Source organism: Montipora foliosa, chromosome 3, assembly GCF_036669935.1.
Source record: "Montipora foliosa isolate CH-2021 chromosome 3, ASM3666993v2, whole genome shotgun sequence".
Lineage (NCBI taxonomy): Eukaryota > Metazoa > Cnidaria > Anthozoa > Scleractinia > Acroporidae > Montipora > Montipora foliosa.
In genome coordinates this window covers 45810894-45833393 of record NC_090871.1, presented here as the reverse complement: position 1 = coordinate 45833393, position 22500 = coordinate 45810894, and the positions used below count along the sequence as shown (strand labels likewise).

The window sequence follows — 22500 nt, the reverse complement described above, 5'->3', positions numbered from 1 at the left end:
TTTGAGATTTGAGGAGAACAAAACACGTACCAAAAACAGTAGTTTGGGAGGTACTTTCAATTTTCTCGGCTACTCTTTCTTCTTTGGAGTTGTCGTGATGCATTCTATTACTCCAGATCCTTATATATATCGTCATGTTTGTGGTTTGCCTTGTGAGGTCGCCTAAATATCTAGCTAGGCTACTAAAAATCAGATAAATTATCCTTAACTTAATTCAAAAAACAGAGGTTGAGTGAAGTAAGAAGACAAGGGCCAATACGTATTGAGGTACAAGCAAATTTAACCATGTATACATAGCTTCCAATAACAGTGACTTTTCAAGTCAAACAGTCAATTGCAAGTTGGTAAAACTTAGATGTAGATGTAGATGAAGACGTAAAATGCAAACGTTTGATAGGAAATGACGGCTGTTCAACGCGCAAGGGGCATAAGTCTCAAAGCTACTGTACTTGTAGGAGGTTTCTTGGTTACTATAATGCGTTATAATAAGTCATTGTTTTTAAAGGCAAGACTTTTCCGAGAAGCAAATGCCTAATGCAGGGTTTCATTTTATTTTCTCGACGCAGTTTCTTTCGGCTTCACAAGGAAGAGCCAAAGAATTTGAGCATTTGGTATGTACCAACGTTAAATGTTATCGGAGACCTTATCTCTTGCATTGCTGAACGATAAGGGATATCTCCCACCAGTAGTTAACAGGTTTGCTTCATAAATTAAAGTTGCGCTCCTGCGGTTTGCTCCAAACCTCGAAGTTTTGCTTACCTTCTTGTAAGGATAGGGAACAGATCTCATGGGTTCTAGTTTCATAGAAAGTTATGTATCATAAAGAAAGGAGTGGACAGGACATAGGGGAATCTCGGAAAAATACCCTGTAGGCGGGCAGGTTTTTGACAGATTTCCGTTCCCTTTGAACTACGTTTCTACGGTCTGGTAAAAAAAAAAAAAAATATATATATATATATTTCATTACTAGAGGTGTTTTGGCCATAGTTGAGCAAACGAGATGCAAAATTGACACCTGTTTAATGTCAAGTGCAGTATCGGGTAAACGTTACTGCGGGTATAGCAACGGTTGGGGATTTTCTGGATGATGCATCATTTGGTTTGCACACTGATCTTTTCGTTTTAGAAAATGTGTGTGATTGAATGTGTCTGTCTATCATATTTAATATTTCCTGGCATAGAAGCGGCTTAGTAACCCGCTGCCTTCGGCTCATGAAGGCAGCAATCTTCCGGTCAACCTCAAGGATACATTTGAACATGAAAAAAATTCGTTCTTTAAAAACTAGTCAGTGTGCAGACAACAAAGAAAAAAAAAAAGGAATTAATAATAAATATGAAAAACCTTCAAACTTAATGAAAAAGGGTAGTTTTAGAAAACTAAAGAAGTCTCATGCAAAATGAAATACTGGTTCCATGAGGCAAAACCAAGCAACCCGAAAGTAAAGAAAAGCCGACTGCGACACCATCAGGCTCGTAAATGGCTGCGCGAATCCTCAGGGGTAGAGTGCAAGCAAGCGAGGGGGGTATCTAGTCCAGCGCTAGACCTATACCCGACCCGTTCGTGCCGAGTCAAGAAATAAAAAAAGAAAAGAGCCGATATTAAATCCATAGACTGATGCTATCAAAATTGCGAAGTTGATTAAGCAAAGGTGAAAATAACATCAACTTAAAATTCATTAAACAGGTGTATACTAGAAGTTATGAAGTAAAATTATAGTTAACGAGATGCTTCCGTGAAGCATAGACTGGGTTGCCTGCGGTACGTGTTACAGAAAATCAGAAGGCAATGAAATGTGTGATATTGAACTACAGCATTCCAGTCTCTGAAGAATAACAAATAAAAGAGAAGCGAGAAACATTAGCTTCTGGGCTGACATGTTGATAATTTTCAAGTTCCCTCACAACTTCTTTTCACCACAAGTTTAACTGTGCCCTCTGAGCATCTGACAGCTAGTTCACTGAAGTTAAAACCTATCCGGCGGGGTTAGTATCCGGATTGGTGACCTGAACAATATACCCCTTCTTAAAACAGAAGCATCGGACCGAAAATACTATTAACGCTAACAAATGCGAACTCAGCAAGGAACAGATTTTGTTAGCTTGCTTAGTGCAAAAATATTGATGCAAAAGTAAACAAGAGGCTACAAGTAGCCTTTACTCGGGCCTGCAAAAGTACAGTGGTGTATAGTTAATTTAGCACCAAAGAAAAGAAAAGAGAGAAGTTTGTCCTTCTCACATCGGCCTTACATTACAATTCTCATGATGTTTGACTGTGTATGTAGTGAATATCCGGACCCAGATTATCTTCATTACAGGTGATGACAATGACCACTGGACCATGGAAACGAGGTAAAAATAGTATAATTATTCCAAAGTGGCTAAGCACAATGTTTTTTACTGATCGATGGGTATTCTTGCTCAGTGTTTGAGAAAGGAAACGCTAATTGAACGGTTTAAGATGAAACGAAATGACTCATAAAACATTTTTTGCAGAAACAAATGAAAGAGCAACAAAGGTGAGATGTGAAAACATCTTTCCAAGATGACCCAACTTTCGTGCAGTGGTGCACATAAAGGTCACTTTGTCACGTGCGCGACACGTGAAGATGCGCACCATATCTCGACACTTGAAAATACTTTTAGAAGAACACAAGTTTCTTGAGTAAGGCCATGCCAAATGAATTCAGAGCACGAGAATCAAATATTTAAAATATACCATTTGTTGTAATTTAAATACTCATAGTAATATGCACCCAATTGTCAGAATACATATATGTTATTTGTCAGCTGGGAGGTGCGTATAGGGAAAAACTGTGACCGAAGCCTTGAAATTGCTGCCAGAGGCCGCAGGCCGAGGGCAGCTTCTTCATGACCGATGTCACAGTTTTTTGCTATACGGACCGACCCTTTGCCGGTAAATAACTTATTTATTATTTTCCTCTCTCTCTCTCTCCCACCCTCTCTGAAATCACTTGTTTTAATTGTTGACTCGCATCGCCCTTGATAGTGAATGCAGTATTAAAGCGCCTTACAAACTGAACGTTTCAAAGAGAAATCTTTTCTATTTGAATTCTATTTCCAAACCTCTTGCCTAATGAAAAATAACCCCTGTATGTAAACAGAGTCGGTGTAAAAAAAAAATAAAGATGACAATTTAAGGTCATCACCTTAGCTCACGCAATCAAGGTTAGGATTCCGCCTGCCGTGAGCAGGCTGGATGAGAAAATTCCGCCCGCTCCCAGAACCAATCAGATTGCAGGATTTGTTGAATTCCGCCCACTCATGCATTGAGAAAAAAATAAAAGAAATAATAATTCTCTGTGACCAAATTTTGGAAAGTACCTATCAAAGACATACAGCAGGCAAAATCTATTGTGCAACTTCCAAGTACACTACCAGTATGACTTGGGCTGTATTGAATCTGAAAAGTTGTGTTGAACGCTATGACTTTTGCAGCTAATTCTGTTAAGATGAAATATGTTTGTCTCGATTAGCTTGATAAGGCGGTGTATAGTCCATTTCCTACATTTATAACTGATAATTACGGGGAAGTAATTAATTTCCTGTCATAATTATATAATAGCACATAGTGACATAGCTGCACATTCACTACCAACATTTGAACCATACACTAAAACATCACCTTGACAGTTGTTTTACTAGGATCAATAAAATGTGAACCAGGATTTTTCTAGGTTATGTCCCTGTAAAGGTTGAACTTACCAGCAATATGCCATGCGGTGGATCAGACTTTTAACAAGAAACTATCTCAAAAAACAAAAAAATAATGTTTCGTTTCCGGAATGGTAAGGGCAGCTAGAAGAAAAGATAGAATACTGTAGTGTGGGTCATTGGCCTGTCATTCTTATTTCGCGTCATGTATTGAAACTCTCGAGAAATAAAGATAGAAATGCGAACGCAAACTCTCTGAACGGTGTTCCTTGGTATCAACATGCATAATTAGCCCTTAAACGCGCAACAGAACGAGACAACAGACGTATTGGCTTTTTTTGAGGGGAACACTGCCTTGCGGCTGGTTAGCCTATACGACTTCCAGATTGCGTGGCATGACACAAGTTCACTTATCTCCCCAGCACTACGAGCTGAGTGGTAAACAGGACGTGCTGGATCGGACAAGAGTATTGATTAGTGAGCAATGTACAAAGGCAAACGAGCCAACAAGCTTGGGGGAAGTCGCTGCGCAGACTTAACCACACCCGCAGGACTGACCCAATTTTAATGACGGCAAAGCGATATATCCAACCCATCTCTAAAGGGAGGGAGGGATGGAGGGGAAAAACGTTGATTTTACTATAGAAGACAAACTGCCAAGTGAACCTTGGACGACTAACTGAGGCTTTTATAGCTAGACCCTGTCTATTAAAGTAGCCAGTTGCACGCTTTAAAATGTAGCAAGTAGGTATTACACGTCCTCTTTAGCAATAATGAATGAGGCTTTAACAGATTTGGCCAATGCAGGTGTACGTTATTATCTGAGATCTAGCAACAAGGTTTTTATGTCCTCGTTTTATTTATAACAAAACCGTTGAATTTATGACCTTGAACGGTCGCCTACAAAGAACGCGAAGATAACTATCACGACCTGAATAGCCCTTTTAGTACGGTCACGTTCCATTAACCGTATTTTACTGATAGGGCAGTAAAATCTCGTTTAAGGAGAAGAACAGATACTTGTTTATGGGCACAATACATCGAAGCATAAAGTCTACAAATACCTATTTTACCTTCAAATACTTACCCCTGCATAACATTTCAAATTCCGTTTTCCGTGACTCTTCTCATGATTACGTGTGTTGCATACGAACCAATGGTTCCTCGTTAATCCAATTTATTACTAAGACTTGGGAATTTTTAACAAAGCAGCCCATCGTTTCGCGTTTGTCTTTTCACGTAAACGCGAAGCTTAATCTCTCTAATATATCGCTTTAATCTAACCCAAAATCATTCAGATATTCAAAACGTCCTACGCATGATCCATTTCCTTTGCTTTTGTGTTTGTCAGCATTATGATTTGCAATATTTCAGGTTTACGTGTTCACAAGTTTGTTTTTGTATCTCGTAGATGTTTAGATTTCCAATCACAAACTGTTTTGATTGGTCACTCTTGTCATACCTTGAAATTGAATGGCGGAGGTTACGGTGCGTGGTTTACTTCTGACACCATGTCATAATCTCGTTATTTTAAGTCGATGCAAACGGATAAAACATAGATACGAAGTGAACACCAACAGTTTAATCCATTATGGCTTCAGTAGTATAGGAGTTGGGGGTATGAGATCATTTTGTAAAAATGCTCTCATCCCAACCCAACTCCATACTACTTTACATTTGGCGGTTACATATTTTTGATCTCGTATTTTCGGTCTCATATTCTTGGAAATCTATATGTTTTATATTTCTGCGAATCTATGCCGTGGCGAGGCAGAATGGATCCAACGCAAAATTTATTTTGGCACTATATGTTTTTAAAAAACCTAAAATAATATCTCATATAATAGTATAATGAGTTGTAAAGAACTTCATGAAGAGTTAATCAATATGGAAGAAGTAATTTGTCCATTTTGCAATAAAGAAATAGGTAAACATACGAAAAAAACAGATCAATGTTGCGATCAGCCAGAGATAGTGAAAGATAATATCATAGTTTGCAAAAAATGCGGAACAGTACAAGGTTATACACCTTTAATAGAATTTATCGATTTTCACTCAAATAAGCATAGATTCCATCGTAAAAGTGTTTACCAAAGAAAATATCATATAGAAAACATAATGAATAACATTGCCATTAAAAATGGTTTCCAGATTTCTGTAAAAAATATGGATAAAATAATTCGAATTTTTGCGGCTATCGGGGAAGTTGTGAAAGATGTTAACATTGATAGAAAGCGGATGATTAACATAAATTTCATTTTGAAACAAATATTTAAAATGCTTGATCTTCCTTTTGAAAAGGTCAAGACGAGTAAATCCAAAAAGACACTTCAATCATATGAACGGTATTGGAAAGACATCCTGTCATTGGCATCAGACCGAATTAATGAAATAGTTAAGGAATGAATTTGTCATTGTATTTAGCGTAGAACTTATCAACACTAGGACAAACATCAGTCACAAAATCATCTACATTTTTTAATTCTGTGTGAAATGATGGATTAAATTCACCACTTCGCAACATGTCTTTTATTGAATTCAAAAGATGCTGATAACTTTGGTATGCGTATGTGCAATTTTGTATTTTAAGATCCAGTGATTGGAAATCCATGTAAGACTTGATTAACAAAGCACAAGTGCTGATAGCTACTAGGGCTATACCGCCAGTTACAACAGCACTAATAATTCCACCAGTACCGGTTAAAATGGAAACAGTATTTCCTAACAGTTTGAATTTTTTGAAGCGTTTAACAGCCTTTTTGTAAGCCCAACACTTTCTATGGTATGCCTTATAATAGCTCTTTAGTTCGTCGACCTGATCTTCTGGGAGTTTGTCTGAAATATGGTTCCAGCTAAATATTCTCTTTTTTCGATCTTCCATATATATAGTTCAGATTGTTAATCGTTTGCATAGACAATACAGTATACCACTGACTTGACCACAAAAAGGTGATCTTTTAATCAGTTTAGTTGTGTATTTTTCTGAAATAGCATAAGTGTAACCTCTACCGAGCTTATGGTGGTCATAAAACCTCCCGGAAGCATCATGTAATACACTATGTGAATTTAATATATCAATCCAACCGAAGATCTTTTCAAGTAACCATGTTAGACAGCCACTACCTGGTCCAAGAAGACCAATTTCGCCATCATTGAGTTCAAGAATCTCATTCATAGACATGTCTCTTTTAAAATAGAAAAAGTGCAGGTATTGATAAACAAGTGCTGATTTTAATATTTTGTCATTAATGCATGGATGTTTTTCTTTTGCTTCTTGAAAACTATATTCCACAAATCGTAATAAATTGTCGATATACATATATATTGAGTTATATATTTTGAAAATCCACATCACAAATCGAAATGATTTTGAATGAATCTGAACATATTTTTCAATTCATCATCAGACAGAGATTTAGCCCAAACGGCAAAAGCATATAAATCCATTTCACAGAAATTCACAGCAGTGCCATCAGTATGAACCTGACATCCAATGAATATTTCTTGTGCTGAACCTGTAAGAGTAGCAGAAATTGTTTCTGTTTTAATCGCACTGATTGATGTAACGCCTCTGAAGAGTTCTAGATTTGTCCCATTAATACGAATTGTCCAAACTTCGATATTACCAGAGAGACTCGTCAAAGAAGGCATATTAAGTCGGCCATTTGATGATGAACCAAAATCGATATAGACTGCACCATCTCCCCATGGTATATGCATACCGAATCTGACGGCTCCACGCCCCCATTGAAACTGAGATTGATTCGTTATTGCTTTTGTATTGACAACCAGTATTACTGTACATGTGTTACCAGATTTACCTGCTATTTTAGAAACATCAAATGATTTTTTTTCCAAATAGTCATCACTACCATCAAAACGTACAAAAAACAGTTTTTTCAATGAATCCCTCAGAAGAAGAGGCTTTTTTGAATTGGTTTGTTGTGAAAAATCGATATTATTCACAGGATCAATCCATGAACTAACTCTATCATTTGAATCGGCTGTGACTACTGATAAAGCTGGAATTAATGCAATGCTGATTTTGTCTAACACTGGTATACCAGGTAGACTGTTCGAAATAATAAAAGTCGATCTGTCTAACTTCAAATCAAGTTGTTTTTTTATGACAACATGGTTATCTTCCGTAGCAGCCTTAACGACGAGATTTTTGTCAGTTTCTATATGTCCATCATCATTTACTGAAAGTTGAGCTTGAGCTTGATAGGTAAAATCATCATCAGAGTGATAGTCAATGGTGTATTCAATTCTGTCACCATTATCGTCAAGAAGATGTGTACCATCTAAATTTTTACATACAATGTCATATACTGTTGCATTATATAATTCAATTAATCAGTAATGTTTTGTAATGTATAATGTAAACATAAGATCTTACGCCATCCCCATCGTCATCCTCAAAATTTATTCGTATGTTTGTTATGTTTTCAAAATATCGATTGATATTGACAGTAAGTATTTTGCTTGTTGAAAAATCTATGTTGTAAAATACACTATTGTCTCCATAAAAAGTAATATCGTGATCCGAATCTGATGGATATCTTTTTTTAGCATAAATTTTTATTTTATCGATATAAATTTTGGTAAATGTTAGATGTACTGTTCTAGAAATGTTAAAATCACAACCCAGTGATGATTCTAAAGTGGTTCCATAGGCGTAAGACGGTAATATCTTATCAAATAACCCTAAAATTTTGTTACCATTCATATTGATTGGCACATGCATTAAAAATTGATCATTTACAATCTCATAAGCCAAATTGTAATCATAAATTGTGAAATCAAGGTTGTTTTTTGCTTCGCCTTTTATACCGTAAATCAGGGCATACAATGGTAAAAGAGTTGGGCTTCTATTGTCATAATTTGCTTGAACAGTTACATATAACCGTCTTTCGATAGTTGGTGAAGAACCATCTGGTGATAAGTTCATGATAAAGCGATAATATTTATACTCTGTGTTGGTTTTGACTGTTGTGGTTCTATCGGTGTTCATGTTTCTTTTTTCAAAAGTAACCTGCAATGAATTAAACTCAACATCGAAACCGGTTCTCAGGAAATATATTTCTAAACACACAGTATATTTATCGCTATAATTGTCACGTATCAGTTTGAATAGATTAAAATCGAATCGTCCTTTAAACAGACTGGAACCATCTGCTGCCTTTTGAACATTGAATGAAAATGCTTTTTTGTTGTTTTTATGTGGTGAGTCATTATAGTTGACTAAATTGGCATCCTGTATTCCATAATCTTCTGTAAATTCCCCATCATCCATAGCATATTTCAGCACATTTTCTCTGTTTGTATGTGTGGTTATGTGACTCTTCACTATTTCGTCGTCTACATATTTCTTATTTTTTTCTATTTGTTCATCTGTGTATCTATTGTTTTCGGTAGAAACAGTTGCAATACCGTCATTCACTTGCTTCAAAGTGATGGCATCTTGATTATGTGTGGCGTTTCCGAGATTTATTATTCGTTGATTGTTCATGTCTAGAACAGAAGTCATTACACCGCTTCCATCCAATTTCAATGTTTTTCCAATCTCAGAATCGACATAAGCTTTGTTAGTCACATCTCTGGCACCGGTTGGTTGTCCGCAATTTATTATTTTATTCAAAGACATATCCAAATTTCCAGTCATTTTAGAGGATCCATCTAAACGAAGTGAATCTAAAAATAATCGATCAACGTAACCTTTTCCAGTGGCATCATTTCTACCTGTCGGATTAGCAAGATTGATGATCTTGTTGTTGTTTATATTTAAATTTCCAGTCATGTCCTGCGAACCATCACGGAGCACAACCTGATTTGTATTGGGTTTGGTTGATAAACCAGTTTGTAATTGGTGTTTTGTAACAGCGTCAGAATTGCCAGTGCCTTCAGCAAGATTGCTGATTTTATTATTTCCAAAGTCAAAATTGCCAGTTACGGAAATACTTCCATCTTTTTTCAAATAATTAGCCAGCTCCGTTTTATCAGCTTTAAAATTAAAAGAGCTGTCAACGTAAAATTTATTAGAAGCATCTGAATGCAATATTGGATCTTGCACTCCTGAGATTCTTTTATTTTTCATGTCGATCGGATTTTGGGCTTCTATCTTTCCATCGTTTGTATTTAATTCAAAATAAAAGCTATGCAAATGCTCACTACTGACAGCGTCACTATGGCCATGCCTAGCAGGAGCGATATTCTCAACACGTCTATTATCCATATTAAGGGCGCCAGTCATTGCATTGCTCCCATCTATTTTTAAACACCCAGAAACCTCTTTATCAACATAACTCTTAGTAGTTGCATCGTCATTCGTTTGAGGTGAATCTAAATTTCTCAGTTTTTTATTCTGCATATCATAATCACCGTCATCTGTTAGTTTAAAACCAACACCAGGCAATCCTTTTACTATTTCAATAACTTTTTCATGTGAATATGTGTCTTCAGGTAATTTACCATTCGAGTAACTCATATACAATTGATTTATATTGTTTCATCAAAATTCTTCTTTACTTGTTTCTCAGGTTTGTCAATATATATGAAACTGAAAGGGTCTCTAGTTGCTTTCTCGTATAATTGTTTTGAGACATTGTTTTCACGACATATGAGACTTTTTTCATTAGTACTCGGAAAATCATAAATGGCAAAATGTGAGCAGTTTAATCTAATATCTTTTGGTGTCTTGTAGTAGCTTTGACTCAAATATATGGCGCAGCAGTTTTTATGTCTCCCCTGTATAAAATAGTCAACTAATGGTTTTTGGTTTTTATCACATACAAAATCGTCGAATATCACAATTTTTTGATTGTCACCATTGAGATTTTTTACAGGAATTATTTTATCATTGCTTGCTTCAATGATATCATAACCAGCTTCTTCACTCCATGGTTCGAACTCTTTCATGAGATTCCGATACTTTGACTGCTCTAAGTTTTTTGCATAAAGGTATATTTTATCAAAATACAACAGATTGTGAATCATATGCATCAGTGTGTTTGTTTTTCCCGAACCAGAAGGTCCACAAATGAGCATGCGGAAGCATCGATCAGGCATAAAATCATGTAGTTGTGTGAAGTTTATGGCAACATCGTCGCCAGTATCATAATTAGGTATCTTCATTTATATCATATGGGTATATTGTTTCGATAACATGGTGTATAACATGGTGTTCAACACGGCGTAAAATGTTATTTTTTATATATGAATTTCCATTTTTATGTAAAGTAATAATATAACAAAAATGAGTTTACTTAAGTGGAAAGAACTCGCAAAGAGTAAATCTGAATTAGGGGATAAGATCAATTATGTCCATAATGCAATTACAAAGCATGATATTGATCAGAAGACCAGTCAACAGGGATTTTCAAAAGTATTCCAACCAATTACAAGTAAATTAGATGATGTTATTGATAGTAATCAGGCTTTAAGGTTGCCAAGGAAAAAACGACCACTGAAGAAAGGAGAAGTTCCTGATTACGGCATTGATATAGAGGATGAAGTTCCAGATATGAATCTTGGTGATCTATTTGAACAACCTGTTTTGCCACAGCAAGAAAAACAACTGGTGCCAAAACCACCAACATATGAAGAGTCTTTACAAGATCTTCTGGAAGGAAAAAAAGAGATGTATGTTGATCCTAAGTACTTTCCTGAAGAACCAGAATTACCACCAGAGTATGATGACGACGATGAGATAGATTATGGAATGGATGAAGAAGATATGGAAAATGAGATATTAGGTGATCTTGGTATACCAAATTATGATTCTGTTGAAAAGGTAATAAATCAACAAGAAATGACTGAACGAAAAAACAAAAAATATCTCAATAAGATCGTCAATGCGGCTAAATTTAAAAGAAATCAATTGAAAGCCTACAAAGGAAACGTTACAAAGCAATACAAAAGTGGGAATATAACGGAAGCTGATAGGCAAGAGGAAAACAAAAGAGTGGATCGCGCTATGAAAACTCTGAATGAATACATAAAACATTATCAAAACAAAATGAAAACAATGGAAGGTTCTGGTAGGAAAAAACAAAAAGGTGGCAATGTGATATTTTTTAACAAACCGAAAGAACTCATAAAAAAATTGGATTTGATCATTGGTGAGATATTGGCTGGCAATACAAGCATTGACATGCGAAATATGGGTGTTTCTATATTGGACACATTGTTGAAAATGTCGACAATCAATAGATCACAATATGGTAAATTATACAAACAATATTTCAAAATTTAATGTAACCTAATCACATAATGGAACGAGAGATAGTTTTATCATCTTACAGTGTGAAAAATCAAGGGAACAATAAACCAGAAGATTTTGCGACAAATTTCACCAGACCTGTAACTCTAGACAACAATAAGCAATACGTTATCGGTCTTAACAGAGTCATTAACATGTCATTCACTTGGTTCAATGTCAATGCTGGGTACAAAAATCAATTAATCAAATACAGCTCCGATAATGGTTCAACTTTTAAGGACATTACCTTTCCAGCTGGGGTATGGAATTATACGGACTTTGACAGACATATTAAAAATGTGACGAAAACTGGTGATACGTATCCGATGACTCTTGAATTCAACGAAACAACATTCAGAGTCACGGTTACATTAGCTGCAAATTACCAACTTGATTTAAGAGCAAGTAATTTTAATGAACTGATCGGTTTCGACAAAAAGATATTAGCAAGTGGAACGCATATTGGACCAAGAGTGCCAAATCTCAGTCAAGACACAGACGTACTCAATATTCATTGCGATTTGGTAAACGAAAGTTTAGTTGACGGCGAAGAAACAGACATCATTTATTCATTTTCAACCAGTGTACTACGACCAAGTTACTCCTTCACCCTCGAACCACAAAGAGTTACATTTAATCCTGTGAACAAAACTACAATTTCATCAATCAGAATCATGATAACAGATGGAAAAAGAAGATTAGTGGATCTCAATGGAGCGGATACGTCTTTTTCGCTGATTTTAAAAAGTATCTAATGTAAAAGTATAATGAAACCGTATGAATTTAAGAGGTTTTACCATCCAAAACTTGGTAAATTTGTATTTCAACATAAAGGGTCTGGGCTTATCTTAGACAACATTTTTAAACCATTGAAGAGTGTGGCATCGTCTGTTTTCAAGAAATTTGCTAAGCCATTAGCAAAGAAGGCATTAGAATCAGGGGTTTCCCATGCAGGTGATAAAATTGGCAAGACGGTGGCAGAAAAGTCAGGAGACCTAATAATGAAAAAATTAGCAAATTTGAGAAAAGGAGCTACGGCACAAAGGGCAATAGCCCCATCTTCATCCATTAAACAACAAGATGAAAGTACTGATATGATACTAAATAGATTGATATCCGGATCTGGAAGAAGGCGTAGATTTTTCAAATAAATAACATGACAGCAAAATTATATAATACAATAGTATAAATGGCTTTTAGAACAAGTGAATTATTGCAAAGAAATGAGTTAGTGCGATTTCAACTTGATGATGTAATCCGAGCCCCAGGTAACGGTCAACATCAAGAAAAGAACGGTTATAGATTCACCATCAACGACCGGAGTTCTTTCTATGATTGGTACAATGCTTATTTCGAGGTTCAATTCCAGTTACAAAAAACAGCAGATGGAGCTGGTTACGCAGCAGCCGATAGAATAACGGTGATAAACGGATCTCATTCATTTATTGCACATATGATGATTAAAAGTGCTGGGAAAATTGTTTATGACACTGACAATCTACATAAGGTCACTTTTGTGAAGAATCTGTTGGAATATTCTGATGATTACAGCAGATCAGTCGGTAAAAACAGTTTTTGGTATTTAGACACAGATGGTACGACAGCCAATACTAATTCAGGATATGAATCTAGAAGAGTGCTTACACAAGCTACCAATAATGATGGAACAGGAGGAGCAAAAGATGTGAATTTGATCATACCTCTCAATCGTTACAGTTTTTTTGAAGAGTTGCAGGATAAAATGTTGGTTCCTATGCAGTTGCAATTCAATTTGAATCTCCAGAACGACAATGAACTCATCAATAGGGCAGCAGCAGCAGATGCTGGAAGAGTAGTGATTAACAGATTTCTACTATGGGTTCCAAAATTAACACCAAAAGACAGTATGTACGACAAATTTGTAAGCTCTTTCATGAAAGAACACAAATGGACATATCAGCGTGAACTATATGCAGTGTCAGCACCTGCTAGAGTCAGTGGTTTTTTTCAGATTTCTTCCAGTATCGACAATGTCAAAGCAATTTTCGTTTATTTACAACGGGCTAAAACCGGAGTTGCAACTCAAAATCCATATCTATTCGACACCTTCAAACTAAATGAAGCAAACGCAAACAGTTATTTAACAACATGCAGACTCGAATATGGTAATGGTGTTTTCTACCCAGAAACAGAATATGACAGTGAAAGCAAAGTGAGAATATTCAATGATCTGATGTCTTATGCAATGCGAAAAAATGATTACAACACCGGAACCCAGTTGAATCTTGCCAATTATAACAGCCTGTATTCACTGATCTATTTTGATCTGTCATATCAGGCAGAGAAAGTAACAAGAGACCCTAAACAGTTGATTTTCAGGTACAAACTCAATGCTAATAGTGCAGCAGATTTCAATGTCCATGCAGTTGTATTGTACGAAGAGTCGGTTGTTATTGACAAGGTGGGTAATGAATTGGTTATAGTTTAAGCCCATGAATGACACATATTTATTTGTATATGTTTTGTGACTGGAATTATGTAACATATATTATATGACTGAACTTCATCAAATAAACGTAAGACTGTCAGATAATCAAAAAAAGAATCTGAGTAATGCTTACCATAAAAGGGAAACAATTGTTCTAAGACTGACAAATGATTCTCTTAATGGAAACGACACTCTTTATGTTCCAGCAATGGTGAAAAAACGATTGCAAAAAAATCGACAATTGAACAAAGGAATGGACATTAAGCTTGCTAAGACCAATATCAGAAAACAAGTAGGCGGAAGTCTTTTGAGCACCGTATTGTCACTTGGTATGAGAGCTCTACCAGCAATTGGTAAAACCCTTGGGTTGAGTGCTCTTGGTGGTTTAGCAGAAGCCGGAGCTAAAAAATTGTTAGGATCGGGTCAAAAAGGTGGTGCTATGCCATTACCCATGATGATACCTTTCCAGGCGATCAACAAACTGATGCCATATCTGAATATGTTTACAACCAAACAGCAAAGAGACATAATGAATGCGGCTCAAACAGGATCTGGCGTTAAAATAACACCGACTAAAACACAATCAGGTGGATTTCTAGGAACTCTGTTAGCTAGCATTGGAATTCCTTTGGCTTTGAATCTTGTCAAAAAGCTAACGGGAAGAGGAGCACCTAGGGTAGGTAGACCAAGATTGCATGGTGAAGGATCACCTAGAATGGGAATGCCCCCTCCATTTTATAGTTATCCGCCATATGTGACTGGTAATGGTAGAAAAAAAAAAACATCCTCAACCAAAAAAGGAAAAGGGTTACTATTGGGAAAAAACAGTCCATTCAATGGCATACCCATTTTGGGGGCAATATTGTGAAACCAAAATTTCACAAAAACATACCTATGTCCAATCACGATCTGAAAAAATGGTGTAAATATTTGAACATACCAATCAATGATGTACTGTCAAGAGATGAAAAAGTTCCACACAACCATAAACAGGCGTTATTTATTTACAATCTGGAACCAGCTTATATGAGCGGAAGTCATTGGGTTGCAACATATGTCAAAGATAATGTGATAAATTATTTCGATTCGTTTGGTATGCCCCCATTTCAAGAGATTGTAAATCATGCCAAAAAGAAAAATCTCACTTTGTTACATCAAAACAATCAGATACAAAACATACAAACAACAACTTGTGGGTATTTCTGTTTATACTTTCTAAATGAAATGAATAAGGGCAATTCGTATTATGATTTATTACAAGTGTTCGACATAAATGATACAATGAAAAATGAGAGATTTATCCAACATTATTTCAGAAATATCTAACTTATATATATTATGAAATCATATTGTGTTAAACAAAAGAAAGTGACTGAATGTGTTGAACCTTCAGGTTACAAAACAGCTAAAAATGGCAGACTAATGTTCTTTTGCACTTGTGCTGAATGTGGTATTACAAAGACCAAATTTGTTAAACAACAGGGAAACTAATCAGCCCGTTGGGAGCGGGCTTACTCAGTGATATTGCTAATACTGGAACAGAATTATTTTTAACTAAAGGAGTACCTTATCTTGGCAAAAAAGCCGTTGAAATGGGTAGATATTATGGTTCCGAATTGATGAGAGACCCAAAATTGCAGAAAAAAGCAATCGATTATGGTTTGAGAAAAATGAATCCTCTACTTCATAAAGTGGGATCAGAAGCTCTCAATCAATTGTCAACAAAAATAAGACCGAATAAAAAATACACAACAAACAGAAAAGATCTTGATGGCGGTGCTGTTGACATTCACAAAGCTATTGGTAAATTACCGAAACCAAAAGGCGGATGGACATTACCTGGGCATCATTACACCGGACCTTATAATGATTTAGAAAATCAACTGAAGTATGACCCAAAAACTGGTCAAATATTGGAAATATATGATATGCCCACTGGAAAAACTGATGCAATAGCAATGCAACACGATGTTGATTATTCAGTATGTAAGGATGATAGGAAATGTAAAAACAAAGCAGATAGGAAAATGGTCCAAGCTTTAGACAACGTACCGTATAATGAAAGACAATGGGGGCATTGGTTGGCAAGAAATGTTATCAATACAAAGCAGAAACTAGGTCTTGGAGTTTCAAAAAACGGAAAAAGCCGTCGGGTAACTGGCAAGAAAAATTAGCAGATGAATTACATGCATCCATAAGACGCAACTTTACTCGGCGGCGTGTGATCGTAAATCATATTGACGAAATATGGGCAAGTGATCTGGTTGAAATGCAACAGTTTAGCAAATGGAATAAAGGTTATCGGTATCTTCTTATGGTTATTGATGTTTTCAGCAAATACGGTTGGATTGTACCATTAAAGGATAAGAAAGGTGAATCTGTCACTGAAGCATTTAAAACAATATTCAAGGAAGGTAGAAAACCACAGTATTTATGGGTTGATAAGGGTAAAGAGTTCTATAACAAACACTTGAAGGACTTATTAGAGAAAAATGGAATACATATGTACTCCACTGAAAATGAGGAGAAATCCTCAGTGGTTGAAAGGTGGAATAGGACAATCAAATCCAAAATGTGGAAACAGTTCACTGTTCAAGGTAATACACAGTATTTAGACATGCTGCCCAAACTAGTAAAACAGTATAATAATACAAAACATTCAAGCATAAAGATGACACCCGTTGAAGCATCTAACAAGAGGAATGAAGGAACCGTTTACTTCAATCTATATGGTGATACAGAAACATTGAAACAAAAACCAAAATTCAAGGTTGGTGATAAGGTTCGAATATCTAAGTATAAACGGAATGTGTTTGACAAGGGTTACACACCAAATTGGACCGAAGAAGTGTTTACAGTTGATAAGATCCAATACACTAATCCAATAACATACAAACTAAAAGATCTCAGAGGTGAAGACATTCAAGGGAGTTTTTATGAACCTGAATTATTAAAAGCGAAGCAGGATATTTTTCGTATTGATAAAGTAATTCGGAGGGACTATAAGAAGAAACAAGCTCTAGTGAAATGGAAGGGATACAGTGATGATTTCAATAGTTGGGTACCATTGAAAGACATTGAAAACATATGAATTGTGGCGAAACAAACGCGCATAAATACTTATAAAAAAATAAAAATATATACTTATATTATATGGACAAGTTTGAAAATGAAGAAAAGTTTGGTTTCTATTATGAGAGCGATCAAGACTCTGGTTCAGATTCCGATTGGTCACCATCGCAAGAAAGTATATCTGAAGAAAGCTGCTGCAGTTCGCAGGAAACAAGCCAGGAATCTGATGAAGAAATATAAAACATATTAACATATGGAATTCAGAGGAAGCGAAATAATTGAAACCATGGCTGTAAGAAAAGTGATCACAGAAATGATTTGTGAAATAGTGGTCAGGAACGCAGGTTATATGCATTATGTTCATTCAGAAGCAGTACCATTGTTGATCAAAGCATTGAAAACAGGAGGACCAAAGAAAGAAATCGGGAAAATGTTTCACATCATAGATGTCAAAATGGATTTTTTGTTCAGAGAGTTTAAAAGGTACAGCGATTTTTTGAAACCATTGAAATTGATACAAAATATATAAAAAATAAAATATATAGTAATATAATATGGAAGATCGAAGACCAGTTGGCCGCCCAAGATTTTATACTGATGAAGAAAGAAGAAAAATAAAAACCGACTACATGTTGCATAAAGAATGGTACTGTAAAATATGCAACAATGGTAGAAACTACACTCTTGCTGGCAAACATTGCCATTTAAAAACAAAGAAACATTTCAAAAATTCATTTACATATAATACGGGTTACATTTATGATAAACATGAAAATAGCAATTAATTTATTCATATCACTTCTCTTTTAAAAAAGTTAAATACATACTTCCCGTATGTGTTGAACTGTAAACGCACCATAATTTGACTTAAAGAATTATTATCTATAGATATATTATAATGGCAAATAATATGATAAATATTATGAACCGAAGTTCGCTTCAAAATCTGAGCAAAGAAGAATTAATAGAATTGATTATAAAACAAAATACAAAACCAGTGCCCGCACCGAGGACAAAAACAAGACCGATCTCAAAACCAAGAAAGAGTGTAAAAGAACTTGTTGACTATTTTGAGAGGCAGAGACTGCCTGCTCCTCCTTCTGAATGGCTGGAAGAAATAGAACAATTAAACAGACCAGTGCCAGCACCTAGATCCAAAAAACGACCAATTCCATTACCGAGGACCATAATACAAGAAACGAACAAAGCTTTAAAAGGGTTTACGAAGTCTTATGAAATCAACATAAAAAACAGCAAAGACCCACTTATGCAACTGCAAAATACAAGAAAGGCTGTTGCCATTCACATTGGAAAAATATTAAAATCAATGAAAGGTCTAAAGTTTGTTGAAACACTGAGGGTCACATTTGAAAAGCAAACAGGGCGAGAAGAAAAAATCATCAAAACGGCTTATTTCAACAGTCAACCACAAACAATAACAAATGACACACAAATTGAACTAGCTTTATCTTTGTCAAAACAAGTCATACTAAACAAGATTGCAGTTTGGATTTCAGAGGGATCTGGTTGGACTATTCAATCTGTTGAAAATCATTATATCAATGTGGTAAAATACGAGCCAATGAAAGGATCTTCTTACATCAAATTACCAAATGAACTCAAACACAGTGCAAAAGGATTGATCAACATGAAAAATGAGGATAATGAATGCTTCAGGTGGTGCCACATAAGACATCTCAATCCTCAAGACAAATACCCACAGAGAATCAAAAAATCAGACAAAGCATTCATTGAAAATTTGAATTATTCAGGAATTGAATTTCCAGTGACTACCAAACAGTACAACAAAATAGAAAAGCAGAATGAAATTAACATCAATGTTTTCGGTTATGAAAACAAACAAAAATATCCCATTTATGTGTCAAAAGAAAAGTATAAAGATTGCATGAATCTGCTTCTTATAACAGAAAATGAAAACAAGCATTATGTGTTGATCAAAGATTTCAACAAATTCATGTACAATCAAACAAAACACAAGGAAAGGAAGCACTTCTGTATGCATTGCTTACAATGTTTCAGTTCTGAAAGAGTATTAACTGATCATAAAGAAAACTGCATACAAGTAAATGGCACACAAGCTATCAAAATGCCAACAAAAGATGATAACATACTAAAATTCAATAATTTCCATAAACAACTACCAGTACCATTCGTCATTTATGCAGATTTTGAAGCTATAACAGAAAAGATATCCGGTTGCCAACCTAATGATGATAAATCGTACACAGAGGCTTATCAGAGACACACAGACTGTGGTTATGGATATAAGGTTGTGTGTTGTTATGATGATAAATACACAAAACCAGTACAAATTTATAGAGGTGAAAAAGCTGTTTACAAATTTATGGAAGCTATGCTAGAGGAAGTTAAATATTGCAAGAAGATCATGAAAAAATATTTCAATAAACCATTGAGAATGACTGAAGATGATGAAAAAGAATTTCAAAAAGCTAATGAATGTCATATCTGCAATAAAAAATACAATGAAAATGATGTGAGAGTTAGAGACCATTGCCATATCACAGGTAAATACAGAGGATCAGCTCACCAAGATTGTAACCTAAATTTCAGATGGACTGAGAAAATACCAGTTATGTTTCACAATCTCCGTGGGTATGACAGTCATTTTATAATGCAAGAAATTGGTGAGATAGTTAAAAAGCATACATACACAAACAAGAAAGGTGAAACATGCCAAATGAATATCAATGCCATACCAAACAACATGGAAAAGTATATGGCTTTCATGCTTGGTAATCATCTGACCTTTATTGATAGTTTTCAATTCATGAGCTCAAGTCTTGATAAACTGGTGAGCAACCTACCAAAAGAAGCATTAATATATACTTCTCAAAAATTCAAAGGTAAAGAGCTTGATTTGATGAGTAAGAAGGGAGTATACCCATATGACTTTATGGACAGTTTTGAAAAATTCAATGAAAAGCTGCCACCAAAAGAAGAATTTTACAGTATATTAAATGATGAGCATATCTCAGGTGATCAATACAAACATGCTCAAAATGTATGGAACACTTTTGATCTAAAAAATATGGGCGAGTACCATGACTTATATCTTAAATCTGACATCCTTCTGTTAGCTGATGTGTTTGAAAACTTTCGAAAGACCTGTCTGCAATACTACAAACTAGACCCCTGTCATTATTTTACCAGTCCTGGGCTTTCTTGGGATGCTATGTTAAAGATGACTGACATTAAATTGGAGCTTATGACTGATATTGATATGTTTCAATTCATTGAAAAGGGCATGCGTGGTGGTACATCATACATAGCAAATCGATACGGCAAAGCTAATAATAGATACATGAAAACGTATGATGAGAAGGCGCCCTCAAAGTATATAATGTATCTAGATGCTAACAATCTGTATGGTTGGGCAATGAGCCAATACCTTCCAACTGGTGGTTTTAAATGGTTGGCTAAAAACCAGATTGATCAGATAGACCTAGCCAAGTATAAAGAAAATAGCAATAAAGGTTTGATATTAGAAGTTGATTTGGAATATCCCAAAGAATTACACGATCTGCATAATGATTATCCGCTAGCAGCCGAAAAGGTCAAAGTCAACAAAGATATGCTTTCTAATTATTGCCAAGAAATAGCCAATAAATTTAATGTATCAACTGGTTTAGTTCATAAACTGATACCTACATTAAGCAACAAAGAAAAGTATGTTCTTCATTATAGGAACCTACAATTGTACACCGATCGTGGTTTGAAAATAACTAAAGTCCATCGAGCACTAGAGTTCAATCAATCCGCATGGTTAAAGCAATATATCGATTTCAATACGCAGAAGAGAACCAATGCCAAAAATGCTTTTGAGAAAGACTTCTTCAAGCTTATGAACAACAGTGTATTTGGCAAAACAATGGAAAATATTAGAAAGCGAGTAGATGTCAGATTGGTAACTGATGAAAACAAACTGTCAAAAATGGCTGCTAAACCAACATATGTCAGTAGCAAGATCTTTAATGAAAATCTAGTGGCAGTGCATAAAATCAAAGAAACACTAACCCTAAACAGGCCGGCATATGTGGGTATGTGTATCCTAGATCTTAGTAAGACACTAATGTATGATTTCCACTACAATTTTATCAAACAAAAATACGGCAGCAGAGCGAAATTATTATTCACAGACACAGACAGCTTGACCTATGAAATTGAAACTAATGATGCGTATCAAGACTTTTGGAATGATAAAGACAAATTCGATAACAGTGATTATCCCGAAGATTCACCATATTTCGACAAGACAAACAAAAAAGTAATCGGTAAATTCAAAGACGAGGCAGCAGGCATACCGATAACCGAATTCGTCGGATTGAGATCGAAAATGTATTCATATATTAAAGACAATGACAAAGGCGGAAAGACGGCAAAGGGAATCAAGAAAAATATTATTAAGAAGAACATCACTCATGAAAATTACAAAAACGTACTGTTCAACAGCGAACAAATGCAACACACCATGAAAACGATCAGAAGCAACTTGCATCAACTTGGGAGCTATGAGCTTAATAAAGTATCATTATCCTGCTTTGATGACAAGCGATATATTCACAACAATGGTATGACAAGTAATGCATACGGTCATTACAACATTAACACACTAAAATAACATTTCTTTTAAAGGATTGAACACAAAATGTCCAACCAGAAAAAAAACCAAAATTTGAACCATTTGGTTGTATTTTCGGTTTTGGTTAATTTATGGGTTAACTTTTCATTGGTTGAAAATCACGGGGAAACCCCCTTTATTTATTTCCGAGAATGCCATGCTTTGTGATTTTTCTAAGAAAGTCACGCATTTTAAATAACATATAGTTCCAAAATAAATTTTGCGTTGGATCCATTCTGCCTCGCCACGGCATAGATTCGCAGAAATATAAAACATATAGATTTCCAAGAATATGAGACCGAAAATACGAGATCAAAAATATGTAACCGCCAAATGTAAAGTAGTATGGAGTTGGGTTGGGATGAGAGC

The 22500-nt window shown here is 35.3% G+C and overlaps 2 protein-coding genes and 1 pseudogene across 1 annotated transcript in view; 2 read left to right on the top strand and 1 right to left on the bottom strand.

Annotated features, from left to right (window-relative positions):
- Positions 1-22500, top strand: part of LOC137997499 (neuropeptide FF receptor 1-like) — a 259845-nt gene that overhangs the window by 64444 nt on the left and 172901 nt on the right.
- LOC137997504 (dynein light chain Tctex-type 5-B-like) overlaps positions 1-22500 on the bottom strand; it is a 192007-nt pseudogene that overhangs the window by 28965 nt on the left and 140542 nt on the right.
- LOC137994898 (tachykinin-like peptides receptor 86C) overlaps positions 71-22500 on the top strand; it is a 73541-nt gene continuing 51111 nt past the window's right edge. The window contains exons 1-2 of the mRNA XM_068840480.1: positions 71-458; positions 567-611. The gene's annotated coding sequence lies outside the window, so the exon portion shown is untranslated. The remainder of the gene's footprint in view (positions 459-566; positions 612-22500) is intronic.